The sequence below is a fragment of the Epinephelus fuscoguttatus genome, linkage group LG15 (genome assembly GCF_011397635.1).
Source record: "Epinephelus fuscoguttatus linkage group LG15, E.fuscoguttatus.final_Chr_v1".
Classification (NCBI taxonomy): Eukaryota; Metazoa; Chordata; class Actinopteri; order Perciformes; family Serranidae; genus Epinephelus; species Epinephelus fuscoguttatus.
This window is the reverse complement of record NC_064766.1, coordinates 15,354,832-15,370,720: the sequence shown is the minus strand read 5'-3', so window position 1 is coordinate 15,370,720 and position 15,889 is coordinate 15,354,832. Positions and strand designations below refer to the sequence as shown.

The 15,889-nt window shown below is 41.2% G+C and overlaps 1 long non-coding RNA gene across 1 annotated transcript; it reads right to left on the bottom strand.

Moving 5' to 3' along the window:
• Positions 1-5,492: 5,492 nt before the first annotated feature.
• LOC125902180 (uncharacterized) lies at positions 5,493-15,589 on the bottom strand. Its single transcript, XR_007451063.1, has 3 exons — positions 15,067-15,589; positions 13,580-13,689; positions 5,493-5,857 (listed from the first exon to the last, which is right to left on the bottom strand). It is a non-coding gene; the product is annotated as an uncharacterized LOC125902180 (long non-coding RNA).
• Between the last annotated feature and the right edge of the window lie 300 nt (positions 15,590-15,889).

Here is a 15,889-nt window from a genome sequence, read left to right as displayed (position 1 = left end):
GGAGCCGACATGGTGAGGACAAGTAAACACCACACAGGAAGAATCTATCTGACAGAATCAGCTGTTTTTGCAGGGCTGTCTGCCTCTGTAGGAGCAGTACAGATGCTGTATAACTATGAATTAGCTTTTGAGATCATCAGTGATTTGATTATTATTTTGAGTTTGCTTGTTAAACTGCATAGAGCTAGCCTAGAAATCCAGACTCAAATCTAGAAAGATTTTGAGTCTGACCCTCACCAATACACCCTTCCTACCCAAGGGGCGGCACTACCTGAGACATTCCAAATGTCGCCGCAGGCAATTGGATAGCACGATGGCCAATCAGAGCAAAAAACAAGGTGACGTATTCATTGCACTAAGTCCCATTTGTTTGCTGACCAGTGGGGCTAAACTGCTTTATTATGCTTTTGCCGTTTCTTCCAAAGCTTAATTGAATGGACACAGTCCTTCAGCAGCTGCTATCTTGGCTGTTTACTTTTCAACTCCTACTTCCGCCCAGAGCCCGCCTCTGTCAGATAGACTGATCTGATTGGTCTGATTTAAGATTTAAATTGCTCTGCTCATTGGGGCTAGATTCCTGTGCAGTGCAAATTCGAATTTGCTAGGGGTGGGGTATCTGGATTTCCAGGTAAGCATAGAGCCACTACATTAAAGGTTTAACTAGTTTGAGTTAGCCTCGCGTCACCAGGCTCTTCAAGCGAAGAGCCTGGTGTCTATTCACTCTGAATTTTGTCTGGATTCTGGTTCCGGTCTGGGGAGCGGATGCGGTATTCACCAAATTCACCAAACTAAAAGTGTTCACCATAGTAAAACTTTAAATTCTGGCGCACCATCGATTTGGGCTGATGAGGGGTGTAAGAAAATCGATTAACTTAATGGCTTGGGGCTTTTCTTGTAAATTATATTCTTTAAATTAAAAGTTTCACCGCATTTTTATTAGCTTGGTACTTTTATTTTTACGGAAAGGCACATCCATTGAATTCCGGATCCTGTCTCACTCGCCCTGGTTCCATTTCCTTACCAAAACGGCCACTAACGGCCCCAGACTAAGTTTGAGTGTTTAAACGGGACCTATTATGCTCGTTTTTAGGGTCATACTAGTAGTTCGGGTTTCTACCGGAACATGTTTATATGCTTTAATGTTCAAAAATCACTTCATTCTCATACTGATTACATGTTTCCCTGATGTTAGCATGTAGCTACATGTAGCAGTGTAGGCTAGTAGTGTGCCTCAAGCATACAAAAAACCCACTATGATCTGACAAGAGCTTGTAGCCAAATTACAAAAAAAATGTTGAACACAGAGTATTCAGGACGGTGTGAAGCCTGAGGTGTTTTGCTCACTGGGATTTACTTTAACATATATTTACCTTATTATTTGAAACTTTGGCCATGATTAATATGAACATCCAATACTGCAACATTATGACAGAAAACAGGAAAAGCATTATGGGTCCCTTTAAGCTGACAGGCATGTGAGAAAGTAAAAACTTTGAAAAGTGGTGGTAATTTGGGTAATATACATCAAACATGGCAGTATTTATATTTAAATGTATAGCATAGCTTGGTCAGCTGTTTTTAAGTGGAATTTATTTTAGTTATTTTGTATTTGTTGTAAAACTCCACATTTTGGGAGGGCACAGTCACGGCAGGACAAGCAGTGATGTCTTGGTAAAAAACAACAGCTTTTTGTGGCACTATCCGCACTGACAGGATGCTACAAAACACCCACAATTGGAGCCTAAAAGCCCCTGAAACACTATCAGTTTTGTTGTTTGTTGGCTTGGGCAGTGATCTGCAGTAGTCTGCAGCCTGGCATCCATCTCACCTAGGTGACACGCCATCCACCTTCACCTCCACCTCCCAGTGACATATTCAGCTTATATATTACATCACTTAAAAACCACTGAATGATACAAATGAAACGTGCAAACATATTGGTGGCTTGCAGAAACGTGTAATGCAAACATTTTCTTCTGGTGACTGGGCTGAGATATAGTCAGCTTACTGAGGATGGCGCTTCCTGGTGGCTCATTTAGCAAAGCTCTCTTGAAATGTGGGACTTTTGTTTCATATCGTCCTCTTGTCTCACGTCCCGTTGCTCTTTCGGGAAAGAGAAACCTTTTTAGAAGGACACTCACAGAGGTGGATCCTGATTTGTTGTCATTTCATGGACCAGTGATTCAAACTGTATGAATGCAGAGAGTAGGTGCAAGGATGTTTCAGTTCACACACCTTGCCAAATGTGTTCTGACAAAAAAGCATTTATCCCAGAAAAGGGTTTGAATAAAGATACCAGGACAAGGAAACAAGGTCTTACCACACAACCAAAGAGACACCTTATTTCAAAGGAACCTTTTTTGATAGGCTGTATCTTAGAAAAGATTTGGTTTAGGATACTGATTTTCTGTATATTTTAACATAAACTGTTGAAATTACCAGAAATTGATGCAAACCTGGCAAACATCCTGTCCGTCTCCTCCGTCAGATGCTGCCTTTGTGTTTTGCCTGCCTTTACAGGAGGCTGTAATTGAGTTCAGCTGCAGTCTGCCTTTCTGCCAGATGACATGACACCTTGGGTAAATAGAAATTTTGAGATGTCAGTCTTGTTTGCAAATGAAAGAAACCAATCTGAGCTTTTCTTTTTTCTCTCACACAAAATATATTTGATATACACCATCTGTAATTACTGGAACACAAACAAGCACGAATCCAGCGAGGTACAAACACTTGCAGGTGGAAAAAGGAACATACACTCAAACCCTCAAAGCAGGAAACCACAGGCTGCTGGTACACCTCACTTCTTTTGATTAGCTGTTGGCACATTGATTAAACTTCTCAGTATTTTTCCCTTGAATCTTGCCAGGTGTGAAGCAGGTCCTCTCTCCAAATCAATAGCTCTATCGGGGTTATCACCAAATCTCTCTCTGCCTCTCCTCTTTTAAAGCTTTTCAAACAGAGCATGAAAAAAGTAATCCTCAAACTCTGAGAGTGCCACATCACGGATTAAATTCTCAGAAGAGCGCACCAAGCTCAAAAGGAGAAAGTCAAGGTCATCTGCAGACTGTGCATCTGAAATTACCTCTGGATGATTAAGAGACTGTGGATGATATCCGTCACCTTTTCCAATGTGATAAGGAGCTATCGGGCTCAGGAAAGCTGAGGAACGTAACACAACGCCTTCAAGATTAAAATTCTTCTTTTTACCCTCCATCTAGCAGCACATGGGCACAAGTTTACTTCCAACTGGAAACAAGGCTGTGTCCCAGTTCCATACTACACCTAATATATACAACACAAAACACATACTACTTGTCTTAATATACTGTATTTGCAGTTAGTATCCAACAAAATTATGGAGCTTTAATATTTTAAACATACAGTAAATGACGCAATGCATGCAGTGTTTGATGTCAATCAATCAATCTGCTGGTGCCACTAACAAGTAAACTTCACAAATGCTGACATCCAAATGTTCTCTCAGGATTCATTTGTTTTTTGTTTGCTTTTCAGAGTGTTCACAAAACTTTTTTACCATCATGCACACTGGGTTTTCTTCTTTGCAGCTGTGAGCAGCTACTTAAATTCCTTTGTGCATAACTTTATGACTTTGTGCATTGACAGCAAACCCATAAATCAAGTTGTTTTGTTATGCATACTGAATGTTTTGATTACACTTTGATTACAGTCACTTTTCAAGTGTGAACACAGGACATTCACAACACTTGCTTGGATTTAGTGAGTAGCATGAAATTGGGACACAACGAAAGAATCGACAACCACACACGTGATTCTGCACAGCAGAGCTCTGATTAAAATGTTTGCAGTGGCAATGCTAATATGCATGTCTACTCTGTTAACCATCTTAGTTTAGTGTGTTGCAGGGCTAATATTTGATAAATAGCACTAAATGCAAGGTACAGCTGAGGCTGAGGGCAGTGGCACCAGCAGTGGCCAGGGGGGGCCTTGATACAATTGTCGGCACTGCTTGTTGGGAAGGCGGCTTACTCCAATACTCCAAGCTTCGGCTAAATTTTGACGAGGGAACAACTGGCAGGGTCATTTCAAAGGGGTCCCTTAAACTCTCACCTCAAGATATCAAAATGAAAATGGGTTTTATGGATACCCACAAGTCTCCCCTAAACCTGAGAAGGCATGGTCTCAGTAAATATTTTGTCCCTTACAATCAGTGTAGGCTAGCTGTGTCTTTTTAAGCAAAAGAACAGCCAATCTGTGAAACTAAAAATGTTAACTGTACTGATGAGTCTATGTGGTCAGATAATTAGAAATACTAACTACAAAATAAGAAACTACAATATATCAGTGTGCGACTTCTTGATTCTACTACACACGTCAATAGCATAATCCAATTCCTGAAATTCAGTTACGGCTTGTGGTTTTCAGTGGTTTCACCTGGCCATCTCTTTGAAATATTTCTGGGGTTGCCACTGCCTGAGGGAATACTGTTAGTTTCAGAGGTATTAAGGCAGAAAACTATTGAACAAATTAACAAAAGCTGACCTGATGGTGGTGCTAGAGGAAAAGTCAGATGATCATCAAAGTCTAAAAAATGTATCCCATAGGATACATGAATGTGTCAAGTGGAATTCAGGGTCATCCATCCAACAGTTGTTTAGATATTTTAGTAAAGACCAAAACAAGCAACTGACCAATAGTTTTGCCATCACTACAGCCACATCGCTAGCCAAACTGTTCCTATTCCCAACTCATCAAATGCTGCTTTGTCTGTGATTTCAGTGTCAGACACAGACGTAAAAAGGCACCTTTTGCAGAAGTTTGAAACACCATGGTAACATGAGGACTGGGAAAGTCCCTATTGAGCGCGCAGGAGATTGGGTGGATAGGTCCTAGACTTTCACCCGGGAGGCCGCTGTTCACTTCCTGTGTGAATGTTGAGCCATACCATGATGTTTTTTTAAACCTAACCACATGCCTCACGGCAAGAGGGTTCCGGGTTCGATCCCAGGAGGGAACCCATCTGTGCGGAGTTTGCATGTTCTCCCCATGAAGGTAAATTGGTGACTCCAGACTGGCCGTAGGTGTGAATGGTTGTCTGTCTCTGTGTGACAGACCGCCCCCCCCACCACCACCACCACAATGCACATAACAAGCGCAAATTGACCGGGTGTCCTGGAACATCAACAGGGGTATACCTAGTACATCCTATAAAGACGTGAAGTCGATTGACAAAACAGCGATTTTTGACAAGTTGGAATGAGAACATGTTGCACTAGCATGGCTAAAAATGACATAGCACACAATGAAAACAGTTGAGATGCTTTGGATCCCCTCTGTGACAAAAAAGTTCTTTAAGATCAAAAGTTCAATTCTGTTTAGAAATGCAATGTGTTTATTTTTAAGTATTTTGTATAATTAATGAGATAAAATGTGTAAAAATTGCTGAAAAACAGAGAGACAGCTGGACTGGAAACTTATTGCTCATAATCACAAGGAAAAAAAGTGCCGTCAGGTTCACCTCATTTCAGGGTTTTTCTCTCATCAGTGAAGAATAAATGTAAAACTGTGCATAGTGGAAACATTTTCGGACAGACTTTTTCTCTCTGAGCTTTTGTCTAAAAGTACTGGACACCACGCTGTGAAGCAGGGCTCTGATTTCAGTTTCAGAGTACCTGGATCCATTTGCTTGATGAGAATGGTCATCGTTGGTCTGTTTCCCAGGCTTTAGTCCAGTGAGCCCAGTAAGAGGATGCCTGAGAGATGATGCCTGAAACCCTCCTCCTCCGCTGACAGACGCACACACAAAGACACCGGCGGAGGTTCCCAGCTGATGGAGACAAGTCGCTCTTCACAGTCTGTCAGTGTGGATGAGACTGGTCTGCAGGTGAAGACAAAGAAATGGAAGCAGCAGTTGGGAGTTTTAGTTTCACGTTGTCATTTTCTCAAATATTAATGATCTCATTAGTGGGTGTAAACTCTGAAACCAAACAGTTTCAAAGTTTAGGAACTGGTTAAATTTAGAATAATAAGGATGTTTATACATCACTGCATCCGTGATTTTCTTAGACTTTGGACTGCAACTGCAGCTATTGCTCACAGCCATCTTATGCAGAAATTATGAACATGACAAGCTCTGCTTTCCTCTGTTCACAAATTATAATTACAGATGAACTGAGGGGGGCAGCATGGTTGTGTAGAGGCACAGCATGAGGGTGAAATATTCCTTTAAAGGTATCCTGAGGTTTTTGTTTTTTTTTTTACCTCTAGTAGCACTGTGGAACAGTTTACCTTTCATATTCTCAAACAAATGGACGTCGACTTGGTTTCCTCCATATCCAAAAAAATCACAAACGCTCTCTTTGAAAGTCTGTTTTTTCTTTCTTTTCATTTCTTCAGTTGTTATCGCTGGTAGAAACTTCCACACCGTTAGGTCCCCTGTATCCTGCTGTTACTACAAACATGTCTAAACCTTTCTTAAACTTTTTCTACCTTTAAAATGTAGACTTTTACATATACCTTTAATGCTGTAATCGCCATCATTTACTTGAGTGAATTATTGATTTGAACAAACATGTAGGCAATGAGTGTGTCAAATATGACAACTTAGTTCTTTCTACATCTTTTTACAAACAATGATCCCATTATCTGCACAGATCAAAATGACAAAGGTTAATCCACATACACGTCCATACTTTTCATTTTCACTCTCGTGCAACTATTGTCATGATTAGCTTTTAATGAACTATTCAAAATTTAGCAGTAATCTAATAGTCACCTTCTAGAACAGGTATAGTCTCACTGTGACATGAATAAAGCGTAACTCAAGCAGCACTTTCACACAAGTGGAGCATTTCAGATGACAACTCCGTACAGAGGATGTACTCGCACATCAGATTGCCTCCAGCTACAGAAACAGCGGATAAGCTGCTGTCCCATGTTCTTTCTCTGCTTCCAAGAAGGCTTACCAGGATGAATCATCTTGACTCTGTATGACAGATTTGTCTCTCCAGCCACGGAAAAGAAGCATAAATTGAAATCTAATTACCACATGTCCTTTTGCACACTGTGTCATTTTTGTTAATGTGTGTAATGGCTCATCTTAGAACACAAGACTCATTTATATTCATATTGTGAGTTTGTTTTGCCCTTAAGCAGCATTAGGGTCATTTGATTGTGTCATTTTGACAGTATCTCTGTCTACGAAAACAAACTTCTCAAAAATGTCACCACCATCATCATGTGCTGTTCAGTATGTCAGTGCAACATTTGAGCTTTACTGCCTCCTAGTGATGATAGCAGTGTGTTGATGGGAGAGAGACAAAGAAAGCAAATTCTTTGTTTGCAGTGTATTTTAACTTAGTTATCTTATTTTAATTAGCCTAGTTTTAATTTAATTCGACTCAGGTCTATTGTGCATGACAAAATAAATAACACAACTACCTAACCACAGTATTAATGTCACTACAGTGCATTGTATGTCCTTTTTGAATAACATTTTGGCAGATGCTCTTTGCACCCAGGTGTCCACAGCCAACAATGCTATCTACAGCTGAGGTGAATATGCCTGGGTGTAAAATCTACCCACATGAAGATTATAATGTTTCATTTTTGTTTAAACTATTTTAAAGAGGTGTTAATTAAACTGTATGATTATATTGGAGGCTTCAGATGAGTTGTGCTGTTGAGTCGTATTGCATTACTGACAGATGTTTCTTGTGTTCACCTCATATATCTCAATGAGTGTAGGCCACAAATTAGAAATTATAGACTTGGGGACACAAAAATTCAACTTGGGCCCCTCATCCATACACACTCCGGCACCACCAATGAAGCATCACAAACTACACATGTACACATCACAATCGTTTTTTATACAGATAGCAAACTATGTGTCTGTGACATCTATACAAATAGGCCAACTGTGGAGTTGACCAACAAAAACTCTCCTCAAAGTCCATTAAGTAGCTGTTTCACTTGGCCCAGTTGCCATGGAAATGCAGACGTGATCTCACACGATCAACTTTTAAGCCAGCATGGACAAGAAGTCCTCAAAGTGCAACAACAATGTCATGACAACTGAGCAACTCTGTTTGCCAGTGAAGATCATGTGATGTGACCCAGAGCTCCAGAACAGCTAAAAGCACCTTGAGGTTTTGTCAGTTGCTGCTGCCAAGGTCAGAAGTTATAAAATTATAATTCTTCAAATTTCTGCGTGAAATCCATCTGCATCAGTCACTGTTAATAAATAGATCTTATCAGCAAAACTTCAGATTCTGTGTTGCCCTTGAGCAAGTCAGTTAACCCCCCACTGCGTAAGAGTGTTCAGTGTTCAAACATCAGGCTGGTTGTTACTGGAGGGAGCTCAGCTGAGTTCTCCTGGAAAGACAGTAGATGATAAATGAATAAAATATAATTCAGTGCCATGCACACTGAGAGTGGATTTTATAAACACTGTACGTACACCAGGAGTAAATATTGTGCTTTTTCAAGCTCTTGACAGCCAAGCAGTGACAGAACAAGTTCAGTTTTCAGTGAACTCTGATCATAATACCCAGCAGCAGTCTAACAATGCTTTTGTTCCTGATTTTTTAATCAATGATGGAAAACATGCCAGTCAATTTGAAGGTGATCCTAGGGTCGTCAAGAGGAGATTCTTCAGGATCGCAATGTTAAAACTATTTCATAAATGTTCACATTAAAAGTGACTGTTATTGTTTTAAAGCATCTATAAATCAGTAATGTAATGCATCAAGACAATGTAATGGGTGTTGTTTGTAGTGATGAGCTGCTCTCCTCTGCTTTACAGAGCTTTCACGAGAGTATCTGTTCATTCTTTAGCTGTACAGCCCACAGCTTTACTGTTTTGGTTTAATCTTTGATCTTGATCTCTTAGCATCGCAGCAGGCAGCTATTTTCAGCGCAATTACTCTAAAAACCCACTGTACACTACCTGTTCAGCACCAAACAGCAGACAAATGTCAGCTGGTAACTATGTGGTGAAGCAGGTTGATTATTATCATTATTTTTGGGCTTTTTGCCTTAGCCAAGACAGATTAAGTGTGAAAGAGGGAGAGAAAGGAGATGACATGGGGGCCGCAGGCTGGTATTGAACCCGCAGCCGCTGCAGCAAGGATACTGCCTTTGCACATGGGATGCCTGCTGTACCCACTGAACTACTGGGCACCTGCACAGTGGAGGATTTAGCAGCTACAGAGCCAAATATTTTTCAAAATTACATTACACACTTTCTTGTTGAGAGTTAGATGAGATGGTCGCTACCACTCAAGTCTGTACGCCAGTACGACGCCAGGAGACAGTCAGCTTACCTTAGCGTAAAAACTGGAAGCAGAGGGAAACAGGTAGTCTCAATTTGAAAGTTGAATAATCCATCTACAAACACTGATAAACTCACTTATCCAAAAAGCCAAAGTTGTGACTTGCCAAGCAACTTCCCGTTCACAAAAACACCTGAGTGAGTATTACACCTCTTCCTAACCGTACGCGATGTAAATGAGCGAGCCAGCAAACATCAGATTATTATTTCAGTATTTCCCAATAAAGTCCAAACATGCTCTGTCTGTCAGCAAACAGGCTAAGTGATGTGTCCACAGACTGTATAAAACAATAAATGTAGCTCTCGTCACATCACCCATTGGTTTGTGGAATCCAGTTTTGAAGCCTCAACAGGGTTCAACGCTAAGGTTTTTTTTCACTTGCACGGTCGGGCAAGTAGATCTCTGACCAACTTGCCCGAAGTCAGTTTTTACTTGCCCTAAAAAAAATTGTTTAATTTAAGCGGCTATCAAATAACAAAGACTGCAGTTATTTTTATGTTATGTAATCTTTATTCACACTGTATTTATTAATTAAAACAACATGTCATGTATTGTAGCTTAATTCCTACACAAAAATGACAGTGTCAGGGCTTAAAGTGAAAAATTTGTCAATCGTTCTCTGTCTATAATTTTGCGCCCTACTTGAGCCATGCCCACCTCTATTTATTTTTCACCCCTCTCTCCAGTTCTAATGTATTAACACCAGGTTTAATATATTTTGCTTCCATCTCTCTGCCCTGCTCTACTCTACTCCAATGCTACTTAGCTCTCTCTCTACTCTACCAGTAGACTACCACATCCACCTGCTGCACAAAACGCACACAGCAGTGTTTCCCCTAGGATGGAGTTGTAGCAGCGGAGGTGAAGCACACGCATGAAAAATAATTTTCACTTGCGTGAAACTTTTTTGTATGCTTGCAAAGCACAGCCTGCTGGGATGTTTCTATGTATCTACTGGCACCAGAAGGGCTCTTTAGGACTAAGTACATACAGTACATGTGTGCACAGTATGAGCAGGTGAAATGTCTGTCTAGAGATTTAGGAACATACAATTTTACTGAATATAATAAAAGTAAAAAGTCACTTGACATGCTGCTGTTTTGTGCTATGACCTGTTTAAGTGTTGGAAGTTGTTATTTACGTGACAACGCCTCAATGCAACACAAGCTCAGCACGAGTGCCGTGCTGTGCTGCTGTGCGAGCAGCTGTTTGTCTGTGCGTAATGTGCAGTCTGTCGATGGTTACTTAGGCTACACACTGTCCATAACAATAACTTTGTCAGCTGACAAACTGCACCGGGCTCGGGGTCAGGTTTGGTCAGGAAAATGCGGCCCAAGCGGCTCTAGCGTGCTCACCTGTGTGTGTGTGGCGGAACTCCGCCGTGCGCGATACAGAGAGCAGAGGAGAATTGCTAACGCGTGACCATGTAGAGACAGAAATGACACGATGACATAACACCATAAATAGTATGTTGTTATGTTATTATATGAAGCGTCCGTCGTGCAAAATAATATCAATGGGGGCTGTGGGCAGGACATTGTTACGTGTGCCTGTGACTTCAGGCAGAGAGACCGCTGCATCAGAACCGAAGGAGCACATTTCAAAATACATTTATTTTATCAATTGGTTATTAACTTTTACTATTTTTAGCAACTTGCCCGATTGGGCAAGTGAGTTGTTAGTTTACATGCCCGACTTTGAGTTTTACTTGCCCCGGGCAATTGGGCAGTCATTATTGTTGAGCCCTGCTCAAGTTTGGCATTTCGGCTGTCGCCATCTTGTTTTTGTTTGCTTTAAGAGATTAGGGACAATATTTGGGTGAGAGGCTGGCGCTGTGAAAGAGGAAGGTGTGGATTGGATCTGACTGAGACTGAGGACACTATCAGCAGTGCACTTGTACCAGGCTGTAAACGTGTATATGTCTGCTATAAAATTGGGCATTTTAACATGAGGGTCTGGAGACAGCCTCAGGTGACTTTTTGAAGAACTGCAGTTTTTGGCACTTCCGTGTTGGCTTAATTTTTCAGGCCTGCAGATTGTCACTTGTTTGAAAAGCCGCCCGCCCAGCTCTATTCTTCCCTAGCTTCATGGACCTCCAAACTATTTGCATCAGCAAGCCTAGTATATCTTGACACTTTGCCCTCCATCCCCCGGAGTTCACTTGCTTGCTATATGTTAGTAAGAGGTGCTGGTAGGTAGATTTTGTTGCCTTAAAAATGACAAATAAAAATGTTTTGTTACCTTTGAACAAAGCCAGGATAGCTGTTTCCTCCTGTTTCCAGTTTTGTGCTGATTTAAGCTATCCAACTGCTAGTGACAGCTTCATATTGACCGCACAGACATGAGAGAAGTGCCGTTCTTTTCATTTAGCTTTCTGCAAGAAAGTGAGTAAACATATTTCCCAACATGTTGAATTATTCCTTAAAAGTAAGCTGTGAAGTAAAATGTCAAACAAACTTCAGCCTTGACATGATTTGGTATATTCGACAGTGTTTCTTCGAACAGACAGGAAGCCCATGTGGCCTCGGCAGAACTCAGTGAGCAATTTGTTTTTCAGGGTAGTATAGGAGTTTTCCTTCGGTGAGGCTGCTACTGAGCCTTAGTTTTGTAGAGTTTGGTTTAGTTGTGAATTTTTAGATATCATCTTCACTTTTACTCAAGCAATGTTACACCTGAATGTGTGACAGGTGTGTCAGATGACAGCAGAATTTGGACCACAGCAACCATACCAGCAACAACCGCTGTGTCAGCAGAAACTGTGAGTTAGAAACCTGATAGGTGGAAAAAGTCTTCTGTGACATGAGGTAAACTATGAATTCAGTGGAAACAAACTTTCTCAAAACTAAAGTCTTCAGTCCATGCCAGAACTATAAAATCAGACCTTGCTGGAGACATTGGGGGCATATACGCATGTAGACCACATCACACTATGTCTCTGATAATAACCGCAGACTGGGTGAAGAGTTTAATATGAATCTCTTGTGGAGACGCTTTAAAAGCATTTCTATTTTCCACAAAACTTGTGAGTCATCCCTACATTCACACATAACATTGCAGCAGTTTAATTAAACATTTATTAAGTGAATGTCTGCTGTGCCTGTGGTTCAGCAGCATTTGGCTGCAGCCCCTGTGGCCTGCACTAATCCTCAGTATTTTGTGCTGAGAGATAACAAGAGGGTGACAGGACTGAGAGGAGGAGAGGGAGGAAAAATGGGTTGCGGCTTTCCTTGCAAACAAACACGACTGAGAGGTGAAAGCTGTGATGCATCCATCTGTCTTTCTGCTTCTGTTTCTCACTGTGTAGTTTCCTCACTCTTTGCCTCCATCTCTCATTCACACTTATCTTTCTTCCTCTCTCCCACCTTCTGTCTTTCTCTTCATCTCTCTCTCTTCCTCACTAATGAGAGCCGGTGGGGTTTCTCAGTAGCCTAACAACCAGCGTGTTTGTCTCTGCCCAGACACCAGGGGGGCACAGATTACTGCTCCCCCATCGCCTAAATAAATAGACAAATAAATACAAAACTCACAGGGCCGCCAGTATATGTTTTATATTTTTTGCCATTTCACACTGCACTGAGAATATTACATGATGAAACATGCATGTAAAGGAACAGATGCGGGGCCAGGAGTGGCATGGGCCCCCTACCTGGCATCTGACTGACCCCTTGTTGCCCCCACCCCAGCAGAATCAGAAGATGTTAGGTGGGCCTAGTTGGCTTGTTAATATCATTGATGAAATCCTCAACGGGCCTTCTATTTATAGGACTAGGAGCTCCTGGACCTGAGCCTCTGTATGACGTAGTTTATAATTTTTGTTGGAAAGTAAATCAAGCGATTACAATGAGACACAAAACGACCATTAAGAGATGCAACATAACTACAGTGTGATGCAGAATGACCATAAAGAGACACAACACCACCACAAAGGATACAGGCCCAGGGCCTCTGTATGTAGTGATTGTTAGCACTTCTTTTTTTTTGATTGTTTGTTTTTGTTTATAGAACAATAAAAACGATCAACATGAAGAAACATAAGAACAAAACACAGACATGAAAGGAGGAAGTAAAAACCAAGCAAACAAACTAAAAAAAAAAAAAAATAGATGGTGTGTGTGTCTGCCAATGCGTTTGTGTGCATGCACGCACATCTGCATAGGTGGCTGGGTTTCCTGTGTAAAATACAGAGGGGAAAGAGAGCAAAAGGGGGGAGACAAATTTAGCCAAAGGACGAAAGGTACAATAGCTACAATGATTTTGGAGGGTACCTGTGGTTGGGCCCCAAGGACAGAAGATAGAAAGGTGCCAGAGTGGATCAGGCTGGGACAGGTGGGGACAGCTCGGTCAGTGCAGAGTTTTTTTGTCTTCTTTTGTTTGCCTTTGTTCACATTGAAAGTCATTCAAACAACCACAAAGAGATACACAACGACAACAAAGACAAGACGAGATGACACGAGACGAGATGAGATGAGATCAAATAAGATAAGATTAGCCTTTTTGTCTCATTTTTATGAAATGTCTTTGGCATCTGAGAGAACACAGGTGACATAAAAGCACACAGTCTCTCGAGAGGCAAAACAACCATAAAGAGACATAAAACAGTTACAAAGAGATTAAAAAATATATATGACCACAAAAAGAGACCCACGGGGCCCTGGACCAGAGCCTCTGTATGACGTGACTGTTTTCCTGTTGGAAAGTCAATCGAACAACTACGAAGACATGCAAAACAACTACAAAAAGACTCATCCTTACTATCCCCCCAATGTCCATTCAAAAGTTAAAACCACTCCTGAGCAGGAATCCACAAGTGCATTAGAACATCAAAACAAACTGTTTTTCACTATCATGAAGCAGTAATTAGTGCATGGAGATAATAATGCTCCACATAGTTACTGTTATCACTTGATCATTAGTCTGACATTTCATTATTCATTATCTGTTATATGAAAGCATTGTTCCAAATTGTTCCAGGTAAAGTCTCATTTTCTTATCAGGCTGTACATTGCAGGGGAAGTCCTTATTTGTTTTGCATGAAGGAAAACATAGAAGAGAATTGCCTGCCTCTAATTTGTGCATCAATCTTCACGCTCCATCATTACAATCTGCCACTGCTATGAAACATTATTTCTCACACAGCATCAGCTGTGGCATTTAGGGTGCCAGTGTTACTACTACAGCATCAATATGGATATGTTGTAGGAGGTAAAATACATGAGGAAATGACTTTAGTATAGGTTACAGATACCTCACAGATCCCATAGAGGTTTACCATTTCCATCTCACTGCATTGGTTCATATAAGAGATATTTCAAAGGCCTAAACCTGCAATTACATTTTTTACATTTTCACTAACAACCCATAATCTGGGCAGTTTCCTTGGTGAGAAGATACACATTTGACATGTAGTTTCCACCAACATAGATGCATTTTGAATAGCAATGCTGCCATCTAGTGGCGTCGGATGTCCTCAAACTAGTTGATAGAGACTAATTAAGACACAGAAGTAGACTACCATTCTGTAAAATATTCAAGTTTTCCACTGCATTCATCGCGCGCGCGCGCGCGCACACACACACACACACACACACACACTGGCATTTTCATTTTAGGTGGAACATGGTGGGGGCAACAACAACTATTTTGGATGGATGTAAAAACCAGGAAATTGACATAGATGTCACAGTTTGTCATAATAAAATGTCACATTTCCCCCACTGTTTAAATACAGACAATAACCATAGTGAGCACATACCTGGTCTCCTTAAAAGGTGCTGTTACTCCCTCACTCCGTTTGTGTGAGCTGTCACCTCAGCTAGCTATGTTTTAGCACCATTCTGCCACTTTGTCATGCTGCCCTCATGTCTGATAATCCTCTCAGAAAGTTGTTTAAGATCCTGAAAGTCTCTTCTTGATCAAATGCCATGACTTCTCCTCCGAATAAAACACACAGGACACAAAGCACCGTTTTCTCTTTTAAGCTAGCAGCTTAAGTTAGCCATGTTGTTACTGGAAAACTAGTCTCGCCACCAGACAATCGGAGATCTCCGCCTTCTGATAGTTTGGGGACACTCCTTTCTAAAGTGTGTTTAACACACCGGCGAAAACGGCCGGCAACAAAGCAACGCCTCTTGGATTTTTGAAAAAGACACGCCTTCTCGGAAACGTGCGCTCCCCCTTTTCTCGTCCGCAAGGAAACAAACACACAGAGAGCTTGAAAATGGATGCTGAGAGATTTAACTCCGTTTTATCAAACATGTGTTCATCCGTGAAGAAAATATTTTTTCCAGCGGATGTCTTAGTTACAACATGATTGAGCTAACTGGAGTAGTTTCATGTCGTATCCGACAATGGGAGGATTTTAACAGATGACGTCCTGATGTTAGCTTTGCTGCTGCTGTTAGCTGTCCGTGGGCCTGTATCACTAAGCAGGATTAATGTCTTAGCGAGGTAACTTCAGGGTTAACCCTGGGTTTTCGGTCTCACGAAACCGGTTCAGTTCTTATCGGGGTAGATCACCATGGTAACTTACTCTGAACGCCTATCCTGCTCTGGAGCAGGGAAAGTTCAGGGTTGAA